Genomic DNA, 18,164 nt, shown 5'->3' on the forward strand with positions numbered 1-18,164 from the left:
GGAGCCTTCTTTGACTCCCCCTTGGGTGACCAGAGATTAATTAGAAAATATCTCAAAGGGGCAGTCAGACTTCACCCCTTTGTAAGGGAAACCATGCCTCCCTGGGACCTTAACCTAGTTTTACAGGCACTCTGTGCACACCCCTTTGAGCCCCTGGAGGAGCTATCAGTCAGGGTTCTTTCCTATAAGGTAGCCTTCTTAGTCGCCATCACATCCGCTAGACGGATTGAGGAAATCCAGTCCCTCTCCATCAGGACTCTGTATATGACAGTCTTCCCAGATGAAATAGAGTTCAAACCTGACCCCTTCTTTCAGCCTAATGTCCTCACGGACTTTCACAGGGAACAGCGCATAATCCTTCCCTTCTTCTGCCAGGAACCCCATAACACCACGGAACAGAGGTTCCATATTCTAGACGTTAGGCGAGCAGTCTTGAAGTACTTGGAGGTCACGCATTCCTTCAGAAAGTCTAACAACCTTTTTATTCAATTTCAGGGTCCAGGCAGAGGAGGGGCCACTACTAAAGACTCCTTAGCGTGATGGGTCAGGAGGGCTATAGAAGACGCATACCGATCCCAGGGGATTTCACTCCCGGGCAACGTTAAAGCCCATTCCACCAGGGCGGTCGCCTGTTCCTGGGCGGAGAGAGCCCAGGCGACAACCGACCAAATCTGCAGGGCCACCACATGGTCGAATACCCACACATTCACCAAACACTACTGCCTGGACTTGGGGGCCAGCCGTGATATGGCCTTTGGGCATAAGGTTCTACAAGCAGTGGTCCCCCCCCCCCTAAAAAAGCCCTCAGTTTGTTGGCACTTCTCCAGGTGTATACTGTCAGGATGACGAGGGGAAGACAGGAATTAGGTCCTACCTGTTAATTCCCTTTCTTGAAGTCATCCTGACAGCATAGGGGCTTTTCCCTCCCCTTGAGTTATGTTTACGTGAAGTAACGTACTGTATCATAATTTCTGTATTAAAAATATTGGTTGGGCAAGAACGGGGTCACTGTAGTCATTTGGTACACACTGGTGAGCCGGTGGTGGGAGTTACCTTTTGTGTTTTTCCGCTTCCTGTCCCAACAGGTGTCCAGCGGACAACCTCCAGGTGTATGCTGTCAGGATGACTTCAAGAAAGGGAATTAACAGGTAGGACCTAATTCCTGTCATTTAATGATACACTCTGCAGAGTTTGTCAAGGTTCCATGGTGTAATGGTTAGCACTCTGGACTTTGAATCCAGCGATCCGAGTTCAAATCTCGGTGGAACCTATTTTTCTCTTTGACTCATAGTGTCGCGGCACTAAAATATTTGCACTGAATGATAATTGTTCCGATTCCTGCTGGATATTTTGCCCATTAGATTGGGGATGTAATGTGCAAAACTATGGAGAACTGGTGGAGGATATATTGTGTAAGGCTATGGATGGCTGGGAGGGCAAATAAGGTACAAGACTATAGGTGTCAGGGAGGGGGGACCATGTGCAGGACAGCTAGTGCAAGACTATGACCTTGTTGGACATTTCTGTCCTTAAGACCATCAAGCCATTGGATTCTTCCTACCCTTTTTCTGAGTTCATTACAATCTGCCTTTCTGAAATCCAACCTTGAGGTCTGAGTTTTCTCAGGTCTTTTCTGTCCTTTTAAGCCAAAATTTAAAGATAGTATGATCACTGCCTCCTAAGGTCCCAGCCACCCTTACTTCCTCCACCATTCCCTCCCTGTTGGTAACAATTAGATAGCAGATCCCCTTGTTTTCTCTTCTATCTTTTGTTTCTCATGAATTTTATTAGATTTTGAATCAAATAAAAAATACATTGAAACATATATAAACTATGCAGTCATTATTCAATAAACATCAGATAAAGAATGCATCACGGAAGATTATATTCCTGATAGAAAGTCACATCTGATAAAATTGTAAAGAGCCGACTACTTCTTTTTACCTTTTCAAAAGTATTGTTGGCAGAAATAATAATCTTGAAATATGACTGCCAAAACAAACAAAAAAAAGGGGGATGGGGTGTTGTTAGGGTCAAGGCACGAGGGTCATAGGGAATGGTTTAAAGTTGGGCATCTTCATGTCTGCCTGGCCTATGAAATTCTTCCAATCTCATGGTTTTAGCTGCTACCTGTTAAACAGGAGGCGTAGAGGTAACCCTAGAAGTCTGACTAAGGTCACCGGGGTTGGTCTGGACTAAGGCGTGGGGTTCCAGATCCACATAGTTAGGGAATATTGATAGCAGGATGCCCAAGTATGATGGAAAAGTTCCTCCTGGTCCATCAGGAGGGAGGCCAATTACTCGCTGGTCATTATCCATGACAATTTAACCTTAACGAGGTCAATGCTAACCGAGGCCTTACTCCAGGAGCGCGCAATAGCCACTCGGGCGGATAATGGCTCGTAAGTAATTTTCTTAGTCTATATACATGCATTCTATCAATGTCTTTTTGCATCTTAGGTTTCTAGAACAGAAAACAGTGACAAAAATCACAACAAACATAACATTGAAAAGAAGCAAGACAAATCCAAGTTGCACTCATGTCCTCTATGAGAAAACCTTATTGATGAGGATACTGTCCCTTTAAGATGGAATTGATAAACAGTTTATTCATAGCAATTCCTCGTTAGTATAGTGGTAAGTATCCCCGCCTGTCACGCGGGAGACCGGGGTTCGATTCCCCGACGGGGAGGCTCTATTTTTATACTCTCAGAACCTGGTTGTTTACATGATAATCTGAACATTTTTATATGTTAGCACGATCAAAAACATACTCAATACAAAACTGAGTGGCATTACAATTTCCAAGTTGATTACTAAAAATCTGCTGGCAGACATTCCTTCACACAACCTCTGTCCACAGCTGGCACAGTGAAACTATTCTATATTCAATATAAAATGTATAAAGTTTCAAGTTGTAAGTTGGGCTGCTTTCACATTGTCCATCACACAATAAAGACCAGGGCAAAGTGTTGGATCAGTCACACAACACAGATGATCGGTGGATGCCTCTAACTTATAATGGTTTTTTTTCAGGTTCGACAACAGTAAGAAATTTTAATAAGAAAAACAGAGCAGCAAGCAGTTGACAAAAACTCCAAAAAGTTTGAAAATAACCAAAAGTTTTATGCATAACTATTCAATAAGCCACAATATTTCATAATCTGTCAGTTCTCAGTGGACATCCATAGACCCATTCTATTCTATTAATTGCTTTTGACTGGTTGGGTCTCCAGAACTGAACAATCCTAATAAAAAGGAGAAAAAGAAAAGCAATTCCTCTGAAGAGAAGACCCAGGATTAAAATAGTCTTTAGTCATATTTTTGATACATGATGCATAGTCGGTCTTGGTTCCGTGGTGTAATGATTAAGACTAGAGATGAGCGAACACCAAAATGTTCGGGTGTTCGTTATTCGGAACGAACTTCCCGTGATGCTCGAGGGTTCGTTTCGAACAACGAACCCCATTGAAGTCAATGGGCGACCAGAACATTTTTGTATTTCGCTGATGCTCGCTAAGGTTTTCATGTGTGAAAATCTGGGCAATTCAGGAAAGTGATGGGAATGACACAGTGACGGATAGGGCAGGCGAGGGGCTACATGTTGGGCTGCATCTCAAGTTCACAGGTCCCACTATTAAGCCACAATAGCGGCAAGAGTGGGCCCCCCCCCCAACAACTTTTACTTCTGAAAAGCCCTCATTAGCATGGCATACCTTTGCTAAGCACCACACTACCTCCAACAAAGCACAATCACCGCCTGCATGACACTCCACTGCCACTTCTCCTGTGTTACATGCTGCCCAACCGCACCCCCTCCCCCCCACAGCGCACACCAAACTGTCCCTGCGCAGCCTTCAGCTGCCCTCATGCCACACCACCCTCATGTCTATTTAGAAGTGCGTCTGCCACGACGAGGGACCGCAGGCACACACTGCACAGGGTTGGCACGGCTAGGTAGCGACCCTCTTTAATAGGGGCGGGGCGATAGCCCACAATGCTGTACAGAAGCAATGAGAAATATAATCCTGTGCCACCGCCATCAGGAGCTGCACACGTGGGCATAGCAATTGGGAACCTATGTGCCACACACTATTCATTCTGTCAAGGTGTCTGCATGCCCCAGTCAGACTGGTAATATGCACCTTAACAGTAACCGCGTTGGTGGTAATGTGGTGGTGACTGCGGACCTAGTACCACGGTTGTATTTTGTTGGTTTTCGGAATGTGGCCAGGATTAAGTGGGCCGTGGCGGGGGGATGGTGGGGGGGCTCTCTTGTAGTGTCGGTAAAGGTGAAATTCTTGGACTGCCACCAGACGAACCAATGCAAAGGCATTTGCCAACAATGTTTTCCCTGTTGGAGGAGGAGGGGGATGTTTTTGAGGCACTACGTGTCCTCTCCACGTGTCCGTGGTTATATGCACCTTAACAGTAACCGCATTGGTGGTAATGTGGTGGTGACTGCGGACCTAGTACCACGGTTGTATTTTGTTGGTTTTCGGAATGTGGCCAGGATTAAGTGGGCCGTGGCGGGGGGATGGTGGGGGGGCTCTCTTGTAGTGTCGGTAAAGGTGAAATTCTTGGACTGCCACCAGACGAACCAATGCAAAGGCATTTGCCAACAATGTTTTCCCTGTTGGAGGAGGAGGGGGATGTTTTTGAGGCACTACGTGTCCTCTCCACGTGTCCGTGGTTATATGCACCTTAACAGTAACCGCGTTGGTGGTAATGTGGTGGTGACTGCGGACCTAGTACCACGGTTGTATTTTGTTGGTTTTCGGAATGTGGCCAGGATTAAGTGGGCCGTGGCGGGGGGATGGTGGGGGGGCTCTCTTGTAGTGTCGGTAAAGGTGAAATTCTTGGACTGCCACCAGACGAACCAATGCAAAGGCATTTGCCAACAATGTTTTCCCTGTTGGAGGAGGAGGGGGATGTTGTTGAGGCACTACGTGTCCTCTCCACGTGTCCGTTCCATGTAAGCAATAGTAGCACTCAAGACAGGCCCCAGTAACAATTCTGAAGCAGCAGTATAGCGGGAGCGCAGTCTTCGTTCCATGTAAGCAATAGTAGCACTCAAGACAGGCCCCAGTAACAATTCTGAAGCAGCAGTATAGCGGGAGCGCAGTCTTCGTTCCATGTAAGCAATAGTAGCACTCAAGACAGGCCCCAGTAACAATTCTGAAGCAGCAGTATAGCGGGAGCGCAGTCTTAGTTCCATTTCAGTAGCCTTAGTATAGCCAAGGCACAAGTGACATTTATGTAGCTAAAGTGTAGGCCAACCCCACACACCTTTCTGTACCATGAGTGCAGGCGAAGAACATAGAAATTACTATGATTACACTGTAGGTGAGGGCCCCAAAAAATTGGTGTACCAACAGTACTAATGTACCTCAGTAAAAATTGGCCATGCCCAACCAAGATGGCAGGTGAATCGCTTTGGTTAATGTGGCTTAAGTGGTAACTAGGCCTGGAGGCAGCCCAGTGTAACGAAAAATTGGTTCAAGTTAAAGTTCCAACGCTTTTAAGCTAATTGAAACTTATAAAAATTGTTCTGAAAAATTATTTGAGTGAGCCTTGTGGCCCTAAGAAAAATTGCCCGTTCAGCGTGATTACGTGAGGTTTCAGGAGGAGGAGCAGGAGGAGGAGGAGGAGGAATATTAGACACAGATTGATGAAGCAGAAATGTCCCCGTTTTGGATGGTGAGAGAGAACGTAGCTTCCATCCGCGGGTGCAGCCTACGTATTGCTTAGGTATCGCTGCTGTCCGCTGGTGGAGAACAGAAGTCTGGGGAAATCCAGCCTTTGTTCATCTTGATGAGTGTTAGCCTGTCGGCACTGTCGGTTGACAAGCGGCTACGCTTATCTGTGATGATTCCCCCAGCCGCACTAAACACCCTTTCCGACAAGACGCTAGCCGCAGGACAAGCAAGCACCTCAAGGGCATACAGGGCTAGTTCAGGCCACGTGTCCAGCTTCGACACCCAGTAGTTGTAGGGGGCAGAGGCGTCACCAAGGATGGTCGTGCGATCCGCTACGTACTCCCTCACCATCCTTTTACAGTGCTCCCGCCGACTCAGCCGTGACTGGGGAGCGGTGACACAGTCTTGGTGGGGAGCCATAAAGCTGGCCAGGCCCTTAAAGACTGTTGCACTGCCTGGGATGTACATGCTGCTCGATCTACGCACATCCCCTGCAACATGGCCCTCGGAACTGCGCCTTCTGCCACTAGCGCTGTCGGCTGGGAATTTTACCATCAGCTTGTCCGCAAGGGTCCTGTGGTATAGCAACACTCTCGAACCCCTTTCCTCTTCGGGAATCAGAGTGGGCAGGTTCTCCTTATACCGTGGATCGAGCAGTGTGTACACCCAGTAATCCGTCGTGGCCAGAATGCGTGCAACGCGAGGGTCACGAGGAAGGCATCCTAACATGAAGTCAGCCATGTGTGCCAGGGTACCAGTACGCAACACATGGCTGTCCTCACTAGGAAGATCACTTTCAGGATCCTCCTCCTCCTCCTCAGGCCATACACGCTGAAAGGATGACAGGCAATCAGCCGGTGTACCGTCAGCAGCGGCCCAAGCTGTCTCTTCCCCCTCCTCCTCATCCTCCTCATGCTCCTCCTCCTCCTCCTGTACGCGCTGAGAAATAGACAGGAGGGTGCCCTGACTATCCAGCGGCATACTGTCTTCCCCCGCCCCCGTTTCCGAGCGCAAAGCAGCTGCCTTTATGGTTTGCAGGGAATTTCTCAAGATGCATAGCAGAGGAATGGTGACGCTAATGATTGTAGCATCGCTGCTCACCACCTGGGTAGACTCCTCAAAATTACCAAGGACATGGCAGATGTCTGCCAACCAGGCCCACTCTTCTGAAAGGAATTGAGGAGGCTGACTCCCACTGCGCCGCCCATGTTGGAGTTGGTATTCGACTATAGCTCTACGTTGTTCATAGAGCCTGGCCAACATGTGGAAGCATACACCTCCGCAGATACCAGCACCGAGCTGGGGCCCGCAATTCTGGGGGTGGGTAGGACGTGAGCGGTCCCTGGCTCTGACTCTGTCCCAGCCTCCACTAAATTCACCCAATGTGCCGTCAGGGAGATGTAGTGGCCCTGCCCGCCTGTGCTTGTCCACGTGTCCGTAGTTAAGTGGACCGTGGCAGTAACCGCGTTGGTGAGGGCGCGTACAATGTTGCGGGAGACGTGGTCGTGCAGGGCTGGGACGGCACATCGGGAAAAGTAGTGGCGACTGGGAACTGAGTAGCGCGGGGCCGCCGCCTCCATGATACTTTTGAAGGACTCCGTTTCCACAACCCTATACGGCAGCATCTCAAGGCTGATGAATTTTGCGATGCGGACGGTTAACGTTTGAGCGTGCGGGTGCGTGGCGGCGTACTTGCGCTTGCGCTCCAACAGTTGCGCTAGCGACGGCTGGACTGTGCGGTGCGAGACATTGGTGGATGGGGCCGAGGACAGCGGAGGTGAGGGTGTGGGTGCAGGCCATGAGACGGTCGTGCCTGTGTCCTGAGAGGGGGGTTGCATCTCAGTGGCAGGTTGGGGCACAGGGGGAGAGGCAGGGGTGCAAACCGGAGGCGGTGAACGGCCTTCGTCCCACCTTGTGGGGTGCTTGGCCATCATATGCCTGCGCATGGTGGTGGTGGTGAGGCTGTTGGTGTTGGCTCCCCGGCTGAGCTTTGCGCAACAAAGGTTGCACACCCCTGTTCGTCGGTCGTCAGGCGTCTCTGTGAAAAACTGCCAGACCTTAGAGTACCTCGGCCTCTGCAGGGTGGCATGGCGCGAGGGGGCGCTTTGGAAAACACTTGGTGGATTATTCGGTCTGGCCCTGCCTCTACCCCTGGCCCTGGCCACCGCACTGCCTCTTGCAACCTGCCCTGCTGATGCCCTTGACTCCCCCTCTGAAGACCTGTCCTCCTGAGTAAGCGTTGCACACCAGGTGGGGTCAGTCACCTCATCGTCCTGCTGCTCTTCCTCCGAATCCTCTGTGCGCTGCTCCCTCGGACTTACTGCCCTTACTACTACCTCACTGCAAGACAACTGTGTATGATCGTCATCGTCCTCCTCACCCACAGAAAGTTGTTGAGACAGTTGGCGGAAGTCCTCAGCCTCATCCCCCGGACCCCGGGAACTTTCGAATGGTTGGGCATCAGTGACTATAAACTCCTCTGGTGGGAGAGGAACCGCTGCTGCCCAATCTGAGCAGGGGCCCGAGAACAGTTCCTGGGAGTGTTCCCGCTCCTGAGCAGGTGTCATTGTAGTGGAGTGAGGAGGCTGGGAGGAAGGAGGAGCAGCAGACAGAGGATTCGGATTTGCAGCAGTGGACGGCGCAGAACTGCGTGTTGACGATAGGTTGCTCGAAGCACTTTCTGCCATCCAGGACAGGACCTGCTCACACTGCTCATTTTCTAATAACCGTCTCCCGCGTGGACCCATTAATTGGGCGATGAATGTGGGGACGCCAGAAACGTGCCTCTCTCCTAATCGCGCAGCAGTCGGCTGCGACACACCGGGATCAGGAGCTCGGCCTGTGCCCACACCCTGACTTGGCCCTCCGCGTCCTCGGCCGCGTCCACGTCCTCTAGGCCTACCCCTACCCCTCAGCATGCTGTATTACCAGTGATTTGATTTAACAGGCAGGAAATAAATTGGCGCAAGACTGCAGGCCAAATATAATTTTTGCCCTTTTGGGAAAACGAAAGGCCCCACTGCCTCTAGTGAATGAATAATCTAAGTTTAATAACTGTGCTGTGTCCCTGCTTATGTGTCACAGAACGTGAGGGTAGCAGAGTTATTAACTGTGGCAGAGCAGGTATTTTTTTTCCCAATTAAGGAAAGCAAATGGCGAAGCCAGCAGTAAAGCGTAGCTGGGTGCGTATGATTTAGCAATGTTTTTCACGCAGCTCACACGTGTCCACATGCGTAAGGACGGACAGAGGCTGGACAAATAGATTTGTTTTCAGTTTTTTCCCACCAAAAGGCAGCACTGCGTATATTCAATGAACATGAGAAGTTTAATAACTGTGCTGTGTCCCTGCTTATGTGTCACAGAACGTGAGGGTAGCAGAGTTATTATAACTCTGGCAGAGCAGGTATTTTTTTTCCCAATTAAGGAAAGCAAATGGCGAAGCCAGCAGTAAAGCATAGCTGGGTGCGTATGATTTAGCAATGTTTTTCACGCAGCTCACACGTGTCCACAGGCGTTAGGACGGACAGAGGCTGGACAAATAGATTTGTTTCCACTTGTTTTTCCACCAAAAGGCAGCACTGCGTATATTCTATGAATAATAACTGTGTTGTGGCCCTGCCTATACAATTCTTTCCCTGCAGTATCAATGGAGGGTGGAATGCTCTGCAGAGGCGATTTTGAGAAGCCCAAAAAAAATGCAGCACAGCTAACAGCAGCCTGGACAGTACTGCACACGGATAAATATGGCCCTAGAAAGGACCGTTGAGGTTCTTGAAGGCTACACTCACTCCTAACACTCTCCCTGCCTATGCAGCACTTCTGTCCCTAATGCCAGGTGCAACGCTCTGCAGAGCCGATTTTGAGAAAAAAAAAATGCCACTGCTAACAGCAGCCAACACACAGCTATCAGTGGCCCTAATAAGGACCTTTGGGGGGTCTTGAAGCCTACACTAACTACCAATTCTTTCCCTACAGCAGCTCCGGTATAAACAGCACTGTCCCTCATCTAACTCACACCGCATCTGAGGCGAGCCGCGGGAGGGGCCGACTTTTATATTAGGTGAACACCTGATCTCGCCAGCCACTCACAGCAGGGGGGTGGTATAGGGCTTAAACGTTGCAGGGGGAAGTTGTAATGCCTTCCCTGTCTTTCAATTGGCCAGAAAAGCGCGCTAACGTCTCAGGGAAGGAAGTGAAAGTAACCCGAATACCGCATGGTGTTCGTTACGAATAACGAACATCCCGAACACCCTAATATTCGCACGAATATCAAGCTCGGACGAACGCGTTCGCTCATCTCTACTTAAGACTCTCAGTAATCTGAGTTCAAATCTTGGTCGGACTTTCTTTTCATTTGTCCTTGACTTACACTCATATGTGTCATCGAAATAGAACCAGCTTTCTATACATCAAATATTGCACAAAGACTCATTTAATAGTATACCTTCAATTCACCAATAATTCAGCGGCACCACAATCAAATCCCATTCAGGGAGAGCTGACTCTTCACACAGTACTGCATGCTCTGTACAGAGATCCGGACAGCAGGATCCAAAGTTTAACAGTCCATATAATGCAATGACAGAGCAGCAGTTGAGGTATTCAATTTAATCTATACTCACACAGTGTAGATTGAAGTGAATACACCTCTACTGCTGCTCTGGCATTGCGTTATATGGTCATTTAATAGTATATTTAGGGTAATTATTGTTGACCATAATGCGTATAACATATAAACTATTTTGGGGACTTTGATGTGAGTTTACCAAATTTTGGCCTCTTTTTGCTGAACATACTCACCACAGACCCTCTATTACCTAGTTGGATAGTTTGGCTGCTCACTTCAGGACAGTTTAGAGAGGGTAGTGTATAATGAGAGGAGGAGTATTAAGTAATAAGTTACAGTAATTAATAATGAATCAGCACAAAAAGAAGAGTTTTTGCAATTTCTATAAAAAAGGATGGAGAAGTCCCATGAGCATACACGTGGGTAAAGATTGTGAAAGGAAACACCGGGTCTGTGGATATGCTACCAGGGCAATATGCTAGTTGCCATAAAAATGGGAATATAACTTTGGGATTCAAATTCTTGTCTATTTTACTGATAAATAATATATAAAGTAACACAATAAGGCTGGATTCCCACCAACGTATATCGACTCGGTTTTCATGCCGAGCCGATATACGTCGTCCTCATCTGCGGGGGGGGGGGGGGGGAGGATGGAAGAGCCAGGAGCAGGAACAGAGCTCCCGCCCCCTCTGCCTCCTCTCCACCCCTCTGCACTATTTGCAGCGAAAGGAGGCGGGGCGGGGGCAGGGCTAAGTTCCGAGACTTACGCGTGCGGCGTAACCCCCGTATCCCCCGTCAGCGCTGCCGCGTCACATGGGGGGGGTGGAGCCTCACTCGGGGGGGCGTGTCGGCGCCAAAATCAAAATTTTAAAAGGCTGGATTTTCCTCTGCATCTCACCTGTCTACACCTTATGCTGGAAGTTTGTCTTTACTATCAAGATGTCAGCCAGGGAGGACACCGAGAGTGGTCTACCTGTAAGTAGGTAGTATATGGGTCTTTGCCTGGGTGAAGGAAAATGTTAAGGTGCTGGAAGTGTCTTTGCTATCTCAGTTTCTTAGGACAGAGATGCGCAAAAGAATAGAGAGGCCAAAAAACGCATACGTAAATGCCCGGTCTGCTTACGACGGCTAGAGGAGAGCCATGCAAAACCACTGTGTACAGATTGTACAGCGAAAGTGATCCGTGAAGAGGGCTCCTCTGCCATGGCGGACATCCGTTTCCGTAATTCGTGAGGAAATTGAAGCCTGTCTCTCCTCTCTTCCTCTTCTGCCCCCCATGAAAAGGGCGAGGCGGATGCATACGGAGGAGTCTGACTCCGAGGAAGGATTCTTGGAAGACTCCCCCTCAGAATCTATGCTACCAATGGAAGACATGAAAAAATACTACTTCTCAGCGACGGATCTGGGTCATCTGTTAAATGCAGTCAGACGCACCATGCAGGTGGAGGAAGAGGTGCCACAGCAGCCATCATTTCAAGATAGTCTGTTTCAGGGGCTCCAACCTCAACCTAAACCCACATTCCCAGTAAATGACATTCTGAAGCAATTAATTCTGACAGAATAGAAGCAGGCGGAGCAAAAATTCTTCCAGTCAAAGGAATTCAGGGACCGTATGGTCTTCGCACCAGACGACGTTGATTTCCTGGAAACCACCCCCAAGGTGGACCTGGCCGTGGCCAGGGTTTCAAAAAAAGCAGCCCTCCCCTTTGAGGACGTCTCACAATTGCGGGATCCACTTGACACCAAGGTGGATTCAGCAATGAAAAAAGCCTGGGAGATCGCAGCCCTGACCATTAAGGCTAATATTACAGCCATGTCAGTGGCAAGGTCCATGACCGGCTGGCTGGACCAGCTCCAGACATTGATCACCCAGAGGGGTTCCAGGGAAGACCTCTCCAGCTGCCTTCCCCTCCTCCAACAAGCAACCGTTTTTTTGGCGGATGCCTCTATGGAGTCGGTGAGGTTCGGAGCCCATTCAGCAGCCCTCTCTAATACAGCCAGGAGAGCCGTCTGGGTCAAGGCCTGGGCGGGCGATAACACATCAAAGAACAGGCTCTGCGCCCTGCCTTTCCAAGGACATAGGATCTTTGGGCCTTCTCTGGATACCCTTTTGGAAAAGGCATCAGACAAGAGCCACGGAGAAGTCCTTCAAGCGGCCTCCCTCCTCCTACCCTCCATCCTTTTTTCCCCCCAGGATATACAAGGGAAAAGGGAAGACTGGACGCTGGTCCTACCCCAAGGACGGAAAGGGTGAGACACCGCCCTCAAAAACCCTACAGGTTGGGGGTAGGTTGATAGAGTTCGCCCTCAAATGGAAGGAGGTGACCTCCAATCCCTGGGCCCTACGCCTAGTTACGGAGGGCTACAAAATTGAATTCTCCTCCTCCCCTCCTCGGAGGTTCGTGGTCAACCCCTGCCAGTCGCCCTCGTCTGCTCAGGCCCTCCAGTTGGGTGTCCAGAAGCGGTTTCCCATAGAAGAGCAGTTCAGGGGTTGCTACTCCCCCTTGTTCCTCGTTAAAAAGCCCAATGGGTCTTATAGAACCATTATTAATTTGAAATTTCTAAAAGGTCCATCTCATACAAAAGATTTAAAATGGAATCGGTATGGTCAGCAATCCCCTTAATCGCACCGGATAGCGTCATGGCCACCATAGACTTAAAGGACGCCTACTACCACATCCCTATTCACGCAGATTTCCAGCAGTTCCTGCGGTTCGCTCTGATGGTTGATGACTCAGTCTCACACTTCCAGTTTATGTGCCTGCCGTTCGGGATTTCTTCCACACCCTGGGTATTTTCCAAGCTAGTGTTGGAGATGGTGGCGGCACTAAGGGCAAACAAAGTGTTGATCGTTCCGTACCTAGATGATTTCCTGATCATAGCAGGATCAGCTACAGAGCTTCGGTCCCATATTGATCTTGCTCTCCGCCTGTTTGAATCATTGGGCTGGATCGTCAACACTGTCAAGTCTAGTCTCCTTCCCGAACAAAGGAAAGAATTCCTTAGGGTTATCCTGGACTCTCACCGCCAGTGCTCGTCCCTCCCCCTAGAGAGACAGAAGGCGATACTGGACGAATGTCAGGCACTTTATCTCTCCACTAAAGTCTCCCTTAGGAGAGGCATGAGGGTCCTCGGCCTCATGATATCCTGCATCGGGGTAGTCCCTTGGGCCCAATTGCACTGCAGAACCCTCCAGGACTTCATCCTGAGTAGCTAGGATAAGTTACCCGCTTCTCTGGATCAACTCGTTTTCCTTACCCCCAAGATAAAGAGATCTTTGGAGTGGTGGATGTCCACTACCAACCTCGCCAGAGCCACAGTTTGGTACCCCGCATCCCCAGTATTCATTTTTACTGATGCAAGTGCAACTGGCTGGGGGGCCCACTCAGGCCGTTATTACGTCCAAGGGGGTAGGAACCGGGAGGAAGCTATTCAGTCCTCCAACTATAAGGAACTTTGTGCTGTCTGGAAGGCCGTTCGTGGCTTCGAGGCAGAGGTCAGAGGTAGACACATAAAAATCTTTTCAGATAATGTGACAACTGTGTCTCTCATTCGTCACCAGGGATCCACGCGGAACCCCCGACTCCAAGGCCTAGCGGCGAAAATTCTTGGATGGATAGAACAGCGGACACCTTCTGTCACAGCGTTTCACGTAAGGGGCCCAGAAAACTCCATGGCGGATCTCCTCAGCCGCAGGAAGATAGATCCGGGGGAGTGGACTCTACACCCGCACGCATTTCGGCTGATTATAGAAAAATGGGGGACACCACAGGTGGACTTGTTCGCCTCACAGGAGAAAACCAAATGTCCCCGGTTTTTCTCCAGGGGAGCAGACGGGGGTTCTCTGGGAACGGACGCTCTGTCCCAGGCCTGGGATTGGGACCTCGCCTATGCCTTCCCACCTATACCCCTAATCCCACTAGTCCTGAGGAAGATTCAGGGGTCCCCAGGCTCTGTCATCCTGGTGGCTCCATTCTGGTCCAAAAGACCCTGGTTTCCGCTCCTGGCCGCTCTCTCGACCCAGGACCCTCTATATCTTCCGCAGAGAGATGACCTCCTACAGCAAGGTCTTCTGATATGCCCAGGGGTCCGGAAGTTCAGGCTGGCGGCCTGGAAGCTGAGCGGGTAAAATATCTGAGCCAGGGTCTGGGTCTATCAGGAAGGGTAATAACTACCTTAAGCGAGAGCCTCAAAAAATCTACTAGAAACATATACGCTAGGGTTTGGGAGACCTTTTCTAGGTGGTTGGGTCATAGTATCCATGATCTCCAACAACCTAACATTAGCCAGATATTGGAGTTCCTGCAAGATGGGTTAGATATGGGGCTAAGACCTAGTACCCTTAAGGTCCAGGTGGCCACTCTTGGAGCCTTCTTTGACTCCCCCTTGGGTGACCAGAGATTAATTAGAAAATATCTCAAAGGGGCAGTCAGACTTCACCCCTTTGTAAGGGAAACCATGCCTCCCTGGGACCTTAACCTAGTTTTACAGGCACTCTGTGCACACCCCTTTGAGCCCCTGGAGGAGCTATCAGTCAGGGTTCTTTCCTATAAGGTAGCCTTCTTAGTCGCCATCACATCCGCTAGACGGATTGAGGAAATCCAGTCCCTCTCCATCAGGACTCTGTATATGACAGTCTTCCCAGATGAAATAGAGTTCAAACCTGACCCCTTCTTTCAGCCTAAAGTCCTCACGGACTTTCACAGGGAACAGCGCATAATCCTTCCCTTCTTCTGCCAGGAACCCCATAACACCACGGAACAGAGGTTCCATATTCTAGACGTTAGGCGAGCAGTCTTGAAGTACTTGGAGGTCACGCATTCCTTCAGAAAGTCTAACAACCTTTTTATTCAATTTCAGGGTCCAGGCAGAGGAGGGGCCACTACTAAAGACTCCTTAGCGTGATGGGTTAGGAGGGCTATAGAAGACGCATACCGATCCCAGGGGATTTCACTCCCGGGCAACGTTAAAGCCCATTCCACCAGGGCGGTCGCCTGTTCCTGGGCGGAGAGAGCCCAGGCGACAACCGACCAAATCTGCAGGGCCACCACATGGTCGAATACCCACACATTCACCAAACACTACTGCCTGGACTTGGGGGCCAGCCGTGATATGGCCTTTGGGCATAAGGTTCTACAAGCAGTGGTCCCCCCCCCCTAAAAAAGCCCTCAGTTTGTTGACACTTCTCCAGGTGTATGCTGTCAGGATGACGAGGGGAAGACAGGAATTAGGTCCTACCTGTTAATTCCCTTTCTTGAAGTCATCCTGACAGCATAGGGGCTTTTCCCTCCCCTTGAGTTATGTTTACGTGAAGTAACGTACTGTATCATAATTTCTGTATTAAAAATATTGGTTGGGCAAGAACGGGGTCACTGTAGTCATTTGGTACACACTGGTGAGCCGGTGGTGGGAGTTACCTTTTGTGTTTTTCCGCTTCCTGTCCCAACAGGTGTCCAGCGGACAACCTCCAGGTGTATGCTGTCAGGATGACTTCAAGAAAGGGAATTAACAGGTAGGACCTAATTCCTGTCATTTAATGATACACTCTGCAGAGTTTGTCAAGGTTCCATGGTGTAATGGTTAGCACTCTGGACTTTGAATCCAGCGATCCGAGTTCAAATCTCGGTGGAACCTATTTTTCTCTTTGACTCATAGTGTCTATTCAGTGCACTAAAATATTTGCACTGAATGATAATTGTCCCGATTCCTGCTGGATGTTTTGCCCATTAGATTGGGGATGTAATGTGCAAAACTATGGAGAACTGGTGGAGGAGATATTGTGTAAGGCTATGGATGGCTGGGAGGGCAAATAAGGTACAAGACTATAGGTGTCAGGGAGGGGGGACCATGTGCAGGACAGCTAGTGCACGACTATGACCTTGTTGGACATTTCTGTCCTTAAGAACATCAAGCCATTGGATTCTTCCTACCCTTTTTCTGAGTTCATTACAATCTGTCTTTCTGAAATCCAACCTTGAGGTCTGAGTTTTCTCAGGTCTTTTCTGTCCTTTTTAGCCAAAATTTAAAGATAGTATGATCACTGCCTCCTAAGGTCCCAGCCACCCTTACTTCCTCCACCATTCCCTCCCTGTTGGTAACAATTAGATAGCAGATCCCCTTGTTTTCTCTTCTACCTTTTGTTTCTCATGAATTTTATTAGATTTTGAACCAAATAAAAAATACATTGAAACATATATAAACAATGCAGTCATTATTCAATAAACATCAGATCAAGAATGCATCACGGAAGATTATATTCCTGATAGAAAGTCACATCTGATAAAATTGTAAAGAGCCGACTACTTCTTTTTACCTTTTCAAAAGTATTGTTGGCAGAAATAATAATCTTGAAATATGACTGCCAAAACAAACAAAAAAAAGGGGGAGGGGGTGTTGTTAGGGTCAAGGCACGAGGGTCATAGGGAATGGTTTAAAGTTGGGCATCTTCATGTCTGCCTGGCCTATGAAATTCTTCCAATCTCATGGTTTTAGCTGCTACCTGTTAAACAGGAGGCGTAGAGGTAACCCTAAAAGTCTGACTAAGGTCGCCGGGGTTGGTCTGGACTAAGACGTGGGGTTCCAGATCCACATAGTTAGGGAATATTGATACCAGGATGCCCAAGTATGATGGAAAAGTTCCTCCTGGTCCATCAGGAGGGAGGCCAATTACTCGCTGGTCATTATCCATGACAATTTAACCTTAACGAGGTCAATGCTAACCGAGGCCTTACTCCAGGAGCGCGCAATAGCCACTCGGGCGGATAATGGCTCGTAAGTAATTTTCTTAGTCTATATACATGCATTCTATCAATGTCTTTTTGCATCTGAGCTTTCTAGAGCAGAAAACAGTGACAAAAATCACAACAAACATAACATTGAAAAGAAGCAAGACAAATCCAAGTTGCACTCATGTCCTCTATGAGAAAACCTTATTGACGAGGATACTGTCCCTTTAAGATAGAATTGATAAACAGTTTATTCATAGCAATTCCTCGTTAGTATAGTGGTAAGTATCCCCGCCTGTCACGCGGGAGACCGGGGTTCGATTCCCCGACGGGGAGGCTCTATTTTTATACTCTCAGAACCTGGTTGTTTACATGATAATCTGAACATTTTTATATGTTAGCACGATCAAAAACATACTCAATACAAAACTGAGTGGCATTACAATTTCCAAGTTGATTACTAAAAATCTGCTAGCAAACATTCCTTCACACAACCTCTGTCCACAGCTGGCACAGTGAAACTATTCTATATTCAATATAAAATGTATAAAGTTTCAAGTTGTAAGTTGTGCTGCTTTCACATTGTCCATCACACAATAAAGACCAGGGCAAAGTGTTGGATCAGTCACACAACACAGATGATCGGTGGATGCCTCTAACTTATAATGGTTTTTTTTACAGGTTCCACCACAGTAAGAAATTTTAATAAGAAAAACAGAGCAGCAAGCAGTTGACAAAAACTCCAAAAAGTCTGAAAATAACCAAAAGTTTTATGCATAACTATTAGAGATGAGCGAGCACCAAAATGCTCGGGTGCTCGTTACTCGAGACGAATTTTTCGCGATGCTCGAGGGTTCGTTTCGAGTAACGAACCCCATTGAAGTCAATGGGCGACTCGAGCACTTCTGTATATCGCCGATGCTTGCTAAGGTTTTCATTTGTGAAAATCGGGGCAATTCAAGAAAGTAATGGGAACGACACAGCAACGGACAGGGCAGGCGAGGGGCTACATGTTGGGCTGCATCTCAAGTTCCCAGGTCCCACTATTAAGCCACAATAGCAGCAAGAGTGCCCCCCCCTCCCAACAACTTTTACATCTGAAAAGCCCTCATTAGCAATGCATACCTTAGCTAAGCACCACACTACCTCCAACAAAGCACAATCACTGCC

General features: G+C 48.6%; 4 non-coding genes across 4 annotated transcripts; all 4 read left to right on the plus strand.

Moving 5' to 3' along the window:
• The first annotated feature begins 1,198 nt into the window (after positions 1–1,198).
• On the plus strand, positions 1,199–1,270 carry TRNAQ-UUG (transfer RNA glutamine (anticodon UUG)). The gene has a single exon. It is a non-coding gene; the product is annotated as a tRNA-Gln (tRNA).
• Positions 1,271–2,620: 1,350 nt separating this feature from the next.
• TRNAD-GUC (transfer RNA aspartic acid (anticodon GUC)) lies at positions 2,621–2,692 on the plus strand. The gene has a single exon. It is a non-coding gene; the product is annotated as a tRNA-Asp (tRNA).
• Positions 2,693–15,831: 13,139 nt separating this feature from the next.
• Positions 15,832–15,903, plus strand: TRNAQ-UUG (transfer RNA glutamine (anticodon UUG)). The gene has a single exon. It is a non-coding gene; the product is annotated as a tRNA-Gln (tRNA).
• Positions 15,904–17,258: 1,355 nt separating this feature from the next.
• Positions 17,259–17,330, plus strand: TRNAD-GUC (transfer RNA aspartic acid (anticodon GUC)). The gene has a single exon. It is a non-coding gene; the product is annotated as a tRNA-Asp (tRNA).
• Positions 17,331–18,164: the final 834 nt, after the last annotated feature.

Source organism: Eleutherodactylus coqui, chromosome 2 (assembly GCF_035609145.1).
Source record: "Eleutherodactylus coqui strain aEleCoq1 chromosome 2, aEleCoq1.hap1, whole genome shotgun sequence".
NCBI lineage: Eukaryota > Metazoa > Chordata > Amphibia > Anura > Eleutherodactylidae > Eleutherodactylus > Eleutherodactylus coqui.